At 37.3% G+C, this 12259-nt stretch overlaps 1 protein-coding gene across 1 annotated transcript in view; it reads right to left on the bottom strand.

The window, feature by feature from the left end:
* Nucleotides 1-12259, bottom strand: part of LOC124261895 — an 87145-nt gene that overhangs the window by 26703 nt on the left and 48183 nt on the right. The window lies entirely within an intron of this gene.

Genomic DNA, 12259 nt, shown 5'->3' with positions numbered 1-12259 from the left:
GCGTGAATGGTTGGAACTGGGTAAATATAGTGTTACAAGATTAGCACTACTTTAACATGTATTTCAATGGTCTGTAACGTAACCGTCACATAGGGTTTGTTAGCGCGTCCGACCACGCCATAATGTACTGGGATAATTAGAAACACATGGTGAAGTGATACCCATGACTGAGCACCACTAATAACATGCGTGTCTTTCTTGACATACACATGGTGTCTGTTTAAAAGTTTCAAATATCGGGTCTATCGGCCAGAGCGATATGTATGTTAGGGAGTGTGTATGTGTGCGAGTGAGAGGATGTGGCATGGGATAGGCCTAGGGTGGGGTGGTGGCGGTGGGTCGGTGTTGGGGTACTGATAAGTCTTTCTGACCAGTAGGTAATATCATTTATACTTTTTGTAATGGAAATTACATAACAGTTCAAGTAACTGACCTTAGGTTCACTTCTTATATACAAGGAGACACTGCTAATTACAATAAAACACAAACAGATGTGTTCACACAGACATGAACCGGTAGGTCCCTAATTTTAGTGCTCACTTGTATGAGTTATCCGACTGATCATAAGTGAACAAATTTCATTATCTATACTTTCATAAAAGATGATTACAATGTATTAATGATTCCCGGTGTAAATTACTGTTGTAAATGTGTGAACATGCACATACTTGGTATGACCTCTTTTTGTTTCGGAATACAGGTATTATACCATACGGACGTTTTCTCAAATTTCAGTTACCCGACGGAATATACTGTAGACATATTTTGTTTCCATCTCTTGGGTAGACTATAGAAAACTGTAATGATTGCAATTAGCTCATAATTTTCATAATAGACCTATTTTGTTCCATCTCTTGGGTAGACTATAGAAAATTGTAGTGATTGCAATTAGCTCAGAACTAAGCAGTTTCCATAATTATTGAAAGCTTACTACCTGACAGCATTATGTTGCTCATGCGTTTTCTGTTTTGCTTTTGCTTTTTGCTGTCTAATTTGTTATACATTATATAATATGTTAATCATTTTGGTATCTTAATATCATGGAATATAATGTGTACTTATTATTAAATCTATCAAAGTACCGAAACGTATTATCTGTATGCTTTACTGTTATTGGGTGAAACTGTTAAAAGTACCTGCGAACAAAATTTCCAGAAAATAGAAACTGAAAATTACTAGATAAATGGAAAAGTAAATTGGATAAAGATCGGAAACAATCATTATTTATATTCCTCTTTTTAAATTATCAGTGTGCAGATCACATCACTAACATAAAAACTGAAGGATATACAGTGAGAAAACTGGGTTCAATCTTGAATGTATAATAAATGTACCAATGTATATTCTTTAATAGTATCAAGGAATGATGGGGGTAAGCTCGTGGTTAAAGCGTTCGCCTGTCAGGTCAAAAACGGGTGTTTGATTCCCGACATAGGCACATTAAGACTGAAAATATGTTATTTTGATAAAAGGCAAAGATCTTAATTTCAACTGAAAAAAGAGACGAAGTAATTTGGAAGATTCACAGACTAACATCTATATTGGGGCTACAGGTGCAGGAAGCATCTTCAATTATAAAAGCACATTCCACAAACATCAGATAAAGTTTTAAATGACAAGCATATTTATTGGTATCTTGCCAAGCTCTGTCCTCTCTCTCAGTATAACCAGAGTGCTGTGGTCACTACCTCAGGTGGCCAAATTCAGCCATCCCCTTACTTTAGAGTATTTTGTTACAGACAAATATATGGAAAATTAACTTTTACGGGTATGGAAAGAGTGGAGGGAAACACGTGCAAAGTATTAGTCAGCTGAGATTATCCTTAAAAAACATCATATGTACAACAATCACTTATCATTATGTGTAACCGAAGCATTACAAAAAGGCCATATTTCTAGACAGCATAACATCACCTTTGGCCGGAGTTCCAAATAATTTGACACCGAAAGCCTGTCAGTTAAACTCAAAGGAAATAACCCATGTGTTTTAAAATGATGCCTTAATCATAGTCACAATGAAGTGTAGGTTGCCATGCATTTTCTAGGCTGTCTCACAGTCCCTGAACCACATTATTTCCCCTACTGCCAAGCCCTCTCTGCAATGCTAAAGCCTTAATTGAAGCAAGTCTAGATCTCCTCAGGTCCAGGGTCTGTTAACATCTGCAAGAAACCTAACTCACTTTTGGGGTCGGGTTACAAAGTAAACATATCTAACTGCCATGGCTAGCCGGACTTAATCTCGTGTCTCCCTGAGGCTCCATTTCAATTTAAATGGGTTTGTTTGTTACGATCAAAATTATATATATTCAGACACTAAGCGTTAGTCTATGTATTTTCCAATATGATGGAAATACTAATATTCATCAAATAAAATTCTAAAGAAGCGTTTTTCCCAAGCAGTGACTTAACGCCATACATAGCTAGACTTGCTTAGATGATAGACTTTATATAAGGCATCATCGATATTTCACAAACATGGTACAGGACCCTTAGCCTCATTGGCCTCACCACTTGCGAATTAAGCGTTGGCAGATGTAAATGTTACTGGAGATGTTGGTCCCGCCAGCTGTGGGTGTTTTGTTATGGCACTCCATAACCCGAACCCTGCAGTGAGTTTTTCTAGAGACATAAGGGGAAAAAAATATCTTTCTGTGACTGTGATACAAACTGGGAAAAGATATGGAAAACCAAAGATTTAGACAACAAACCATTGTTTGGGTCTTTTAATTGTAAATATGATTCAAATAGCTTAACCTAGATATCGATATCCTCCGAATGTACATTTGGTGGAAAATATTCATTTAACCCGAGACAAGGGCGAATATTTATATATAATTTAAGAAATTTAACAGCACTAGTGTCCATTTTGTCTTTGTCTTCAACCCGTCAGAACTAGATCAACAACTAGTCTCTGATATGAACATATTTCACAGAATAAAAGTTCATAATAAAAACATATATAATATAATGAAAAGGTGCCCTGGGACTTTCTCCTGAAGCTGTGGAAATCTAGACTTGCCACAATTTGTTGACTTGCGTGAGCTTGGATATATTTGCTTAAGGGTCTGTATGACAGACGACGCCCCAACATACGCTCAGTCACATGTGTCTCCAGGTCACGGAGAATCAGTGGTTAGAGGCCCGTATTGCAATTCTCGTGCGTTTGCAAGCCATTTTTTTCGTGTAAGCCCTATGGGCTGCAAAGCCTTATATTTAGGTGGTATTGAGGGCTTGCCCAACTTTCATCTTTTATGAGACCTGAAGAGTTATCTTTTGACGTTTGATGATTTTAATAGCTTCAAAATATTGTGGAAAATTCCGCCTGTATCCCCTCTTAAATTTCATTCTAGTCAAATCATATAACCTGAATATATATTCCTCATCTGCTAAGAACGAGTTTTAACGTGTTAATTGTATTTGAACATACTGAAAGACGAATTCTACTTCTAAAAATCCCACTCAAAGAAAGTGTTCCTCCTCATTAAAATTTAGGGAGGGCAGGGTGGATACGGACGGGTGTCTTACCACCATGGAAATTGAAATGTGATTTCCTCATATACAAATATGTTTGGACATCGTTTACACATGTCTGCTGCACTGACACAATACCATACATCAAGCATCTAAAATAAATGATAAGCAAATGAAAAATAAACACCTGCATTTCAGTGATGATTCACATATAATCATGAATGTAACAAAACATCCTCATACATGTCGATGGAAACACAATCATCACTGAAAGTTATGATATGAAGAATAACCTGTTTACTTTACATGGTAATGCTTTAATAAAAAAAATACTGCAGTCAGTACGATTCGTAGAGGGATTTCCACTTTTTAAATGGAACGTGTCTGTACGTATTTTTGGCAAAAATTAGAAGAAAAAATATTTTTTAAGAAAGATCATTTGTAAGCTCGAGCTGTTTTTAGAATGGTAGCTACGCCCCTGTTTGCATATGTGTTGTTGACGCGGCATGGACGCCTTGTAACATCACTGTTTGATTATGATTCACAAAAATATGCCCATGATATGGTTGGAATCGTGCAACGGATTAGCACATATTTATCATGAAAACAGGTTTTTATGTAGGTGGCTTGAATCTCGTTTTTACAACTCGTTTTTTTTTTAACAAAGGCCTATAGGTTCGATCACAATACATTTCGTTTTACAGCTTTTCTTTTCTTAACATGCTCATGTCAAAACTGATTTAAATTCTAATCGCAAATTAAAGAATAACCCAATAAATAGTATGCCAAATTATCGTTACCATGACAACCCTGTGATATTTCACCTTATCTAAGAGAGTAATGCAGATGATACTGTCGGCCTTAAATTTTGATAAATTGCTTCATCGCTATCAATAAACACTGGGTATTTATACAATTATATGTGTGATCAAAGGCCATATGATAGATTATGTGGTCTCTGGTGTGATGGAGGAGAACTTGCGCTAGTTTTCCCGATAATCTGAACACATGTATGTACCGTGAAACCGGCAGATACCTTTAGAAGATGGTGTTTGCCCTACCTGTAACAACGGTGTCCCGTGGGATATAATGTGGGGATGAATGACATGTACTTTTATCTTGGCCCGTTTATGATGATACATACTGCGATCTTTCACAATAATCCCTCTGGCTATCAGACTGAAGGTACGTTTTAAACATAGCCGGTATTTCTATTATTGTATTTATAAAGTTCTTCGAACGTTCTGCATATACGTCCGTCATATACATCGCGCACTACCCTTTTCTCTTTTGATCTTCTCAAACGACTGTTACAAGTTCGAAGAATCCTGGTCAAAGTAGAAAAGTCTTAAGACTATTCCCTACAATTCTGTAACTTACACATTGTACCCTAAATGGGTAGAGCTTTCGTTCGGGGGAATATCAGGACAACGACACAGTTATTTCCAATGTTGTAGAAGGATCTCCACTTACTTAGGAAAACACTGAGATATTGTTTTCATGTCGGAATGATATTTTCAGCCCCTGTCAGATCAGAACTTGAACATGCGATGTCCGCGTTTGTGTCAGACTAAAGGCCTATAAGATGTTTAGCAACACTCGGGCGTAATAGCCATAGATCTTCTCCAAACAAAAGAATGACTTCTTCGACAGGGAAATTTACAGCAATGCGACATCACAATTACTTACGTGATATTTACTCGCAATCTGAGTTATGGATCGTCAATTTAAACAGGACAATACAGACGAATTTCACAAAAGGCACGGAAATCCAACATGCCTATGATATACTCAGAGAACGCACCCGCCCGTGCTATCCGGTAATAATCGCTACTCGATAAAATCAAGTTTTCATTTCATGTCTCACAGAATATATAATTTGATATGACATTGTTTCTTATTGTATACTTTTGCGTTAGTGAAACAAACTTTAAAGTTTATGTAGGGCGTTATTACAGCAAAGGCTGAACGAATGGAGAAATAACATGGTTCAGGCACTGTGAGACTATTAAGAAGGTCACATGCAGTGCAATAATATTCCAATTATGTACGGCCACAAAATATTTTACAGTAGATGCGCGAGCTCAAAAGACTTCAGAAATTAGGAGTTGGTTCGTGTAGCATATTTGGCTGTGCTCCAAGAGAGACAAAGTGCTATTCTTTTGGGGCAGCTAGGGACACTTGCGAGGACAAAAGGGCAACGCATCGCCCTTTGTTCACCACTGAACCTTTCAATCCCTCGAAACATGCACCTCACAAGATTTGCCAACACCACAGACAAGGCGTAACTGATACTGGTAGCAAGAGCGAGTGCAGCTTAATAAGGCGTGTTAGCTTGCGTAATACCGCTTTCTTTGTCAGGCTCTTTGGTGATAAGAATATTGAGGTCATGTGAACGTTGATTTCAAACGTACTAAAATGTGTGAAAGTGAAATTACATGAGCCAAGTAATTCACATGATGGAAACATATGATCATCTTGCTTGAGTACAGGTAACATGATGGTGTATGAACCGTTCATATACATACCCCTGAAATCCGGTATGATACATAAATATCTAAGGTGTGTAAACATTTGCAAATTTGAAAATTTACATGTGTTTCCCCACCTAAGTAAATTTCACATGTTTCCAACCCGAGAAACTTAGAACGAAATCGGAAATTTCAGCACCCATTGAAATTCAAAGGAATGCATTGGAAATACTGTATGGTCATGTATTTACCGGGGTATCTGTTTTGCGATTCATATTTGGAAATCCCTGACAATCCGGTCAGGGCATACATGAACGAGGTGCTTGTGCATACGAAAATGTACGATGAGCATATGTTTCAAAGGTATAGATTCATATGAAATATATGCCCGAAGTTAGGAAATGTCTGAAAACGTACGTAAATCCGGTCGTGGCATGTATTTCCTACTGTATTTACGTTTATTTCAATGGTTTACTATCCGGTTTTTGGTGCTGTGTATCCATTGTTTTGCTTTAATGAAGGCTGAGATGGCTGAATGTATCAGTGCATGAGAACAATACACCCAACCATGACTTGGCTGACTTGTTACGTCATGCATATCTTTAGCTATTAATGAGTTACATACATACTAAATAACCTCCCACAGAAAACACATGAAACTAAATCTGACCTCAGTTTAATATAAAGGTTGTAGTTGATGATGTATCAATAAAATAGTTTGTGGCACAACTATTGCAATGCAATGCAATAATCAGATAACAGTGTAACGAGGTCATATGGTATACTTTCTTATTTGTCTGTAAACAAAAAAAGGTTTGCAAATCTTGATCGTGACATTTATAATAGAATATGTGTACTGAAAATTCAAAGGAATTGTAAGTCGTGATATTAATCGTGACATTTTCTGAATAGCGTCTACCATTAAACATTCAAAATAAAGTGGTAAAACATTGAAGACATACGTGATTTAATTGTATGTTGCTATAATTATCACAGGTACAGTTGAACGCACACATGTCTTCCTGGCGTGTGACTCAGCTGAATGATAAGCAGTTGTGTGAAACTATACCTATCCTTAAACGCAAAGTGAAAAATTTAGTGTTATCAATTCAAGACCAGGAACGGTGTCTCTGCAAACCCTTTGTTGTTCAGTTGAAGGTATGTAATTGAAACTTTGTACAAATTGTTAGAATTGATTGACTTTTAAGTAATATTTCTCATCCATTGAGCATTTAATATTTCATTTCTTGCAGAGAATAGTCTTAATTTTGACCTGTTTGTATACTGTAGAATTATATTCATATGCAGGCATTTACAATGAGCTAGAAAAGGTGAGCTGTGTTTCATACATTCTGTTAACCCTTTACCTGCTGGAGTAGAGAAATACTCAGTTGACATTCAATACACATTCCAATTTCAGAGAGTTATGTTTGTTGCAGAATTACGGAAATGGCTTTGTTTTCTGGAAGCATGACCCATATCGAATTCATGCAAGTTGGCTGTGTAATGATATCGTGCAAAGTTTTGTAATAATTTATCTTTGCCGCAGGTACCATTAACCTTTATTTTTACTTAATTTTCACTAGTGAGTTTAAGCTTTTGATGGGTAGGATATCTTAGATTGAAAACATTGCGATCCGCTGGAGTGTAGCGCCAAAACACAACTTTGAGGCGAGATGACCAACTTTCGACCCCACTTTAACGTGGACGGTTGCGTTTGGGTGAATATTTTCAATTTCAGTAACTGACATTCCAATCTGCGTGACTCACCAGGCTAAACCTTCCATTCATATTGACATATGTTTGTACTTCTTTTCAAACCATTTTGATTTCAACCATATGTTATTTCCAAAGAAGCTATAAGGTTTGAACATTGATATTACATATAAAAGGAAATAGACTGCTGCATTTCTAGGTTGGAATTTCTGATGGAATATAACGTAAGAAGTGATGCATGCGTACAAGTTAGACTAACAACTAGTCTCTGAAATGAACATATTTTACTGAAAAAAAAGTTCATAGTAAAGAATATAATGAAAAGGAGCCCTGAGTCTTTCTTCATTTTCAGAAGCTGAGGAAATCTAGACTTGCCACATTTTCTAGACTTGCGTGGGCTTTCTTGGATATATTTGCTTCAGGGTGTATACGACAGACTAGCTTACAAGTGTTAACAAATAAGATGTACTACTTAATGAACATATTATTTATGGTACCAAGAGCTTATTGAAAGTGGTTAGAATCAGCTATGAATTTATAGACATAAGCAACATTCTACCCATTTTTAACTTTCATAGCAATGATTTTGATATATCAAATTTGCTTGGTTCCTATTCATAACATTTTAATACACATTCCCATCTCCGTGAGTCATGATGTTAAATAAAGACGCCCCTTAACTCTTTACCGGCTGGTATAGAACCATAGTGTAGGCTATCATTGTATACAATAGGGTTAAAGGTTCAAAGGACAGCTCCTGGAATTTATGGAATGTGAATCCTGAACACTCCTTTGGTATGTAGGATTACTCCTTAAAAAAATGCTTTTGATCTCCCCTGGAATGCTATTGATCTCCTTAGGAATGCTTTTGTTCTCCTTAGGAATGCTTTGATGTCCGAAACTGATTACTTCTATACTACTTATATATTAAATTGACACCATCACTGTTTAGTTATTAGTCACGTGTTCGGAGATTACAAAGTAATGTAACTCTGTGTTTGATAAGACTAACATTTGGGCAATAAAACATTACCATAACATCAATAACAACCACAAGGAACATTTCATCCTAGTAACGGATATTTCTGTCTCTTCGACTGGATTAAATTGAGATACAGTCCTATTATTTTCAGAATTGTAGTAAGTCTCATGCTATATAATTACAGGACCATTATTTGAAATCTATACCCCCAAAAGATTGAATGATTTGAATTTGAGAATAGTTTACTTTTCTGCCCTTTAAAAATTAAGATTTATAAAGATAATGTCGATTTTTAGTTTTTTAGTTTAATAAGGGCCATGGCTTCTTTCTACTGCCAGTAGGTGAGTGTTTTTATCGTCTCAGGTGGTTATCGCTTGTTATAACGAACATTTCAGTGTTAGGATTCTCTGAGAGTGTACCTATTTTGTTAGCGTGTTATATTTTTAAATACTTTCAATTCTTGTTGAATTTCACTCAAATACAACTGGATTTATTTTTCAATACTTTTGTGAGTTTTTGGACCCCGGTATTGAGAGAGAAGCGCTTTAACCACTGCGCTAATCTACCAAACCCACGGGTGCACAACAATTTACACTTATATTTAAAATGTAACGTTATAAGTCTATAGATCTGGATATATGTAGAGATGAATTTGTTTTGCGTGTAGAATCGACCTGGATTCTGATGTAATACATGGATCAAGTGTCGAACAAAGGGGACCGGTCAGGCCTTTGAAAAATACATTTACACGGAGTTTAAGTTCATTGATATCCAACTACTTTGTACGGGACACTTTGCATGTTACGCCAAATGGGTTTATAGATAATCGATACTGGTTATTCTCTGGCTTTGGCATATAACAGTTCGATTGATAATTGTGTTATATGAGGAGCTGAAGAATGATGATCACTTGCTTGACAACGACATTGGAATCTACGTCGAAGCGTCTCCATTCACAGAATAAAAGAGTTGTATATCCATAAAAATTGGCACCAGTTTTCATCAACTAAACTTCTAAATTGCCCATCAAAGAAGTAATACTAGGAGTTGTAAGAATGAACGTTTACGGTTTCCGAGAGCAAATATAGAGCTCTCACTTCTTTCTCTTGAAAATCTTTAATCCTTAAACAGTAAGGTCAGGGGCAGAGTACCAATAGTGACGAGGGAGTGTGATGCAAGTCTCTAACCATCCGAGTACGGAACTTATCGACCAATTCCAAAAGACTGGAAGACCTGAAGTACCACGTGTCCCAACTACTTTAAAATGGAATTCCTTTCTGCCTGTGACAAAACTGTTGTAACTACCAGTAAGGGAGTTCGGATTTCAAAGCCCCCGGATGATACCACGGTGGGACAAGCCTGGTTGCTGTCTCGTCCCATGTTAGCTGCCTTAGATACAGCCACCAACTACGACGCGGAATAAAATAGTTCTTCAAAATGATCTGTTGTATGCTCAGCGTGCTGTTGGAACACCTTTTGTTGTTGAGTTACAACAAATAGATTCAAATAATATCATCATTAGATTAAACTGTTTCTTATGAACTACTTCATTTCGTCAGTCACGGCGAGAGTACGTCGTACTATATCCAATACAGGCAGTAAACATGGTGGCCATGACAGTCTTTACGGGAGAGACTTCTGAAGTTGTTAATAAACCTGTGGCGATTACAAGTGTTAGTCATCGTTGGTCAATTGGCATCATGGTGGATTTATTGATGTTGACTGTCACATCACGGCAATAATTATCTGAAACAAAGCTCCCGCATGTATTCGTGGTAGTGAATTCCAAGGGTTTCCCCAGGAATGTGGAAGTAGTCCATGATGTGGTCTAGTGGATGACGTGAAAATGTGTTCATACGCTTAGGAACGTCAGTTTCTCGGTCATGCGACCAGCTTAAAATTCTCGTCCTAAAAAATGATAAATGGTATAGTGTGAACTTCAAATTAAATAATCATAATTATTGTGTATTCATACGCAGTTTATTATCCTTATACATACACATGTCCTTAGTTAATTAGTTGATAAATATTTCAAATCATCGTTAGTGATAAATAGTGATAATTGGTTGTTCAGTGTCGCAATTTGCTGCTTTGTCACCAAGACACAAGGCTGACGTTAAAGTGTTACCACGTTAAAATAGTGAATCGACTTTCTTCCACATGGGTACAACGTGTGAAGTCAATTTCTGGTGTCCCCCGCCGTGATATTGCTGGAATATTGCTAAAAGCGACGTAAAAGTAAGTCATCGCTGTACCGGAGTGTGCCGGCGCGAAACACCTCCAACTTCCGGGACGTACTTAGCAACAATGGCGTCTGTTGATACGTTGCTTGGTGACCGAGAGATAGAGGTCATGAAAGTTACAGAGCTGAAAGCGTACCTCCGCGATCATTGCCAATATGTTACTGGTAAGAAGTTTGAGCTTGTTGAGAGGGCGAAAGGGGTAAGCAGACTTTGTTATCCAACAAATGCAAGCGCGACAAAGCTTGCAAATCTACCGACTCGATCACTTCATGACAAGTTGATAACAACCCTCGGCGAGAGTATTCCTGATCCGCAGAATCTCACAGTCTGGATACGGGACACTAGTGCCATTCCTGATTTTTCAGAGACTGAAGTCTATAACTACTTTGTTCTCACCATGAACGTGAAGCCACATCATAAGTCTTTCGTATATTTTGAAGACAGACATGTTCATTCACTTGAGTTTAGCCCCGTCTCAGACGTATGTAGCCATGCTATCGTGCAATGCAAAGTCATACCATCACTGCCTACGAGCAACAAGAAAGAATGCCCAGACCACATTGCATGGATTTGTTTGTCAAAGGTTACAGGCAAGATTCACTCTGCAGACTGCACTTGTGCAGCTGGGTAAGTGGTCCTTCTTTGTCTTTTTCTTATTTACCTTATATTTCTGCTCCCTCCATAAAGAGATTTCTTCAGCCACACCCCACCAGGAGATATAAATTTCAAGGCAAGCACACCTTAACAGTGCCCAGGATATGTGTAACATATAATGAGTACTCATAAGCATGAGAATTCATTTCTTAGTAAATAGTATGAAGAAAAGATTTCAAATAATCATGATGTGAACAAAATTTGAGATTTGTTCCTAATTTATTTTTTATTTATATATACATATTTCAGGGCTGCTGAGGCTTGCAATCACATTGCAGCACTGTGCCACTGTTTAGTTGATGTGACAACAAGGAGGAAAGATGGTACTACATCATGCACATCCCAACCATGCAAGTGGAATAACCCACGCAAGAGGAAACTTAGTCCAAAAAGATCACAAGATGTTAATTTTAGAAAGTCATCTTCTGTTCTACATGAAAGGGAAGCAGTGAAGAGAAGTGTGATAAGATTGGTAATGAAAAAGCAGCTTACATTAAACCCATTGTCAACTGTCAGAGATTAAAACAGAAACTTGAAAGTAAGAATTCCAATGCTGCCTGGTTAAAGTTTTATGCAGACACTTCTACGCCATCAAACATGAAACCCTCTCTGCCTCCCCTTCATAACATTTCCTTTTCATATTGTGACCATGTAGATCTTCATTCCACTGATTGTCAGCAAAAAATGCAGGTATTATTTGATTGTATGCATGTGTCGGAGGA

Source organism: Haliotis rubra, unplaced genomic scaffold (assembly GCF_003918875.1).
Source record: "Haliotis rubra isolate DU_JTF1 unplaced genomic scaffold, ASM391887v1 Scf814, whole genome shotgun sequence".
Taxonomy (NCBI): domain Eukaryota; kingdom Metazoa; phylum Mollusca; class Gastropoda; order Lepetellida; family Haliotidae; genus Haliotis; species Haliotis rubra.
Note: the sequence above shows the minus strand (reverse complement) of the source record. Positions and strands in the feature narration are given on the sequence as shown.